This window comes from Egretta garzetta, unplaced genomic scaffold (genome assembly GCF_000687185.1).
Source record: "Egretta garzetta isolate BGI_Z169 unplaced genomic scaffold, ASM68718v1 scaffold417, whole genome shotgun sequence".
NCBI lineage: Eukaryota > Metazoa > Chordata > Aves > Pelecaniformes > Ardeidae > Egretta > Egretta garzetta.
Window position 1 is genome coordinate 1,692,271 of NW_009260227.1, and position 2,901 is coordinate 1,695,171.

The 2,901-nt window shown below is 51.7% G+C and overlaps 1 long non-coding RNA gene across 1 annotated transcript; it reads left to right on the plus strand.

Moving 5' to 3' along the window:
• The first annotated feature begins 1,141 nt into the window (after positions 1-1,141).
• Positions 1,142-2,224, plus strand: LOC118452646. The gene is made up of 2 exons (XR_004842445.1): positions 1,142-1,202; positions 1,440-2,224. It is a non-coding gene; the product is annotated as an uncharacterized LOC118452646 (long non-coding RNA).
• Positions 2,225-2,901: the final 677 nt, after the last annotated feature.

The window sequence follows — 2,901 nt, forward strand, 5'->3', positions numbered from 1 at the left end:
CGGCGCCAAACCGCACGGCATCGTACCGCGGGCGAGCCGCCTTGCGCTGGGTAGAGATGAGGGAGGGGGAAAGAAACGTTTTACTCAGGTAAATAAAATGGGTTTTTCTCTTAAAAGGCCCCGAAGCTGCAGTTACCCTGGTCGTAAAATCGATTGTGTTTGCTTTGTAGGTCTGCCAGACCCGATCAGCGAAAACAATCTCCAAGTTAGCCTACCATAACGGGGTGGTGATAGTGAAGTGTCCCGGCTGCGGGAATCACCACGTCATAGCGGACAACCTGGGGTGGTTCTCGGATCTGGAAGGGAAGAGGTAGGTGGGCCTGAAGGAGGGGAAGGGACCGCAGGGGCGTAACTGGGCCCGCCTGAGCCTGGTGCCTTATTTCTGCGATGCTTTTAAAACGTGGTTCAGAGAAAACCAAGGGGTTTGCTGGGTATAATTCCGCTTCATCCAAGTTTCTTAAAGCACACACACTTGAGTTTTGTAATCTCCTGTAATTTGACCGTCGCTACCTGGGATCCAAATAAATGGCGTAAAGCCGCAGCAGCAGCCGTGCGATAGGCAGGCGTCCTTGCTGGTGCTGCAGGTGAATTCCTGTGCGTGGGGTTCTGCTCTCCCCAGGCTTTATCCAGTGACTGCTCGGTTTCCCTGCCTGAGCATTTCAAGGTGTAGACCCAACTGCTGCTGAATTTCAATGATTTCTAACTCCCCACGATGCATTTAAAATTTTCTGTGTAGCTGTAATTGCTAAATTATTGATCCTAATGGAAAATAATAGACCCAGAAGGTTTGGGTGACTTTATCTGCTTCTCAGACTCTTTATGGAGAAATACCACGGTAACGCTCAGGCGTGATTCACTGCGTAGCGTTAATCCCGAGAGCAAAGCGTGAGAGAGGGAGCCCGCGCTTGGCTCTTGGGTCCAGCCTTTGCTGTGGCGTCACTGTTGGTTTTCAAATCACTGTTAAGGAATATCGAGGAAATCCTGGCAGCCAAAGGGGAGAAGGTGAGACGTGTGGCTGGTGAGGAAGCCTTGGAACTGCTGCTGGAAAGCTCGGCAGATACCAGGTCTCAAGGTCAGCCCGCAGAGGGAGAAAGTGGGGAGGCGCCCCCAGAGACTGGCGGCAAGGGACAGACCTGACAAAGTGGATTTGTGTCGTTCTGCTGACAGCAAGAGAGACTCTTAACCCGCATTCCCCGATTTAGGTGGGAAACTTCTGTGTTTAAAATAAACTCGGGCATTGGTCTTTCTCTGTGGTCTGTCTTTGTCTTGCGTAGTTTTGCCTTTGATGGACGTAATGTTTATGGAGATGGAGTGTGGATATTTCTCCTGGTGCTTGTTTGCTGACTGTAAGGCAAGTCTCGGCGCTTCCGCAGCATCAGGAGCTTTGCTCTCTCCTGAGCAGGGAGCCAATAACTCTTTGTCCGTGTGCTTTGGCCTAGGGAGGTGCAGCTGTAGCTGGAGGCGTCAGGGACGTCTCCTGGCCCGGCCCAGGTGTGTCTCGGCAGCGGCCGATTGCAGAGCTGGTGGAGGTGGTCCCGTGGCAGAGCAGCTGAGGCAGTTTATTGGTACCACCTGAGAAGGACGCGCCCCGACCCTGCCTGAGTTTGCAAAGCCAAAAATGACCCTGCAGGAGGGTCCCATCGCTGGCTCCCGCTGCAGTCATGTGCTGCTTTTCTCTTTCCGTTGCTATCTTCAGAGTTTTGCTTCTGTCCCCCTTGCATCAGGGCTGAAAGTCTTTGTGGGTTACAGCATGAGCCGCCCTGTGGGAGCGTCAGGAATCCCGCTTGGGGCGATGAGTCGAGAGCAGCTCCCCGGCACTGGGGTTATGCAACTTCTTGTTGGTGAGGGGGAGGATGGGCGTGAAGGCAAAATTGATGTTTGTGAAGCATGTTGGAGATAAGTAGAGCACCTAGAAAGTTGTCTTAGAGTTACTTGACAGATACTGAGGTGCTTATTAACGCTACTGCTGCATGTTAAGATCAGTTAGAAGAAAAAATAATGATTTAATAAACGAAAAAATGGAGGTGTTTGCCAGCACGTAACACTCAGGTAGCGATGAATCAGGCAGCGAGGTGATCATATTGCACTTTGCTAGGCCTTACTTCCTCTGCCTGCATGAGTTTAACTTCTTTTGAGGTCCATTAGCCTGAAGTACAGTGAAGGGTCTGCTTTCTTATGGTTTTGAACTTGGAACTGAAGCACAATTCAGGTTGGAAGAGACCTCTGGAGGTTTCTAGTGCAACTGCCCCTTGTTCAGAGGAGGATGCTCAGGCTCTCGTCTTGAATATCTCTGAGGATGGAGAGCCCATGACCTCTTTGGACCCCTGTTCTGGTATTTGACCAATCCCATAGTGAAAAACCCCCCAACACCTAACTTGAGATGCCCTGTGTTCCAGCTTGCAGCCTTTATCTTCTCTCCAAGCACCGTGCACTTTGGAGGAGAGCCTGTCTGTCTCTTCTCTGCACCCTCTCATTAGCCAGCTAGAGAGAGCAGTGAAATCCCCCTTAGCCTTTGGGTCTCCGGGCTGAACAAACCCAGCTCCTTCAGCCAGGCGTGTCCAGGTGCTCGTGGTCCTTTATCAGCCAAGTATTCAGTGATTAATAATTATTAACGAGTTTACTTCATCTGAGGTGTTCTTAGTAATTTTGTGCGTGTTGCATTGCAAGCATGAATCAGAGCGACAGGGACGTAGTCGTGTTTTCCCGTTGGTGTGTAAGGTCAGAGTGATGAAGCGGTGTCGAGGGGCAGGACCTTCACCCACCAGCCGGCTGGTGCGCGTTCAGATCCGAGTGACGCACGGCGCGCTCCGAGACAGCCGGATGCTGGAGCGATCCAGGTGTTAGTGAAGAAACAGGAGCCTCGCATGCTGGGACATTGCTGCGTGCTCGCCCTGTTGTGAG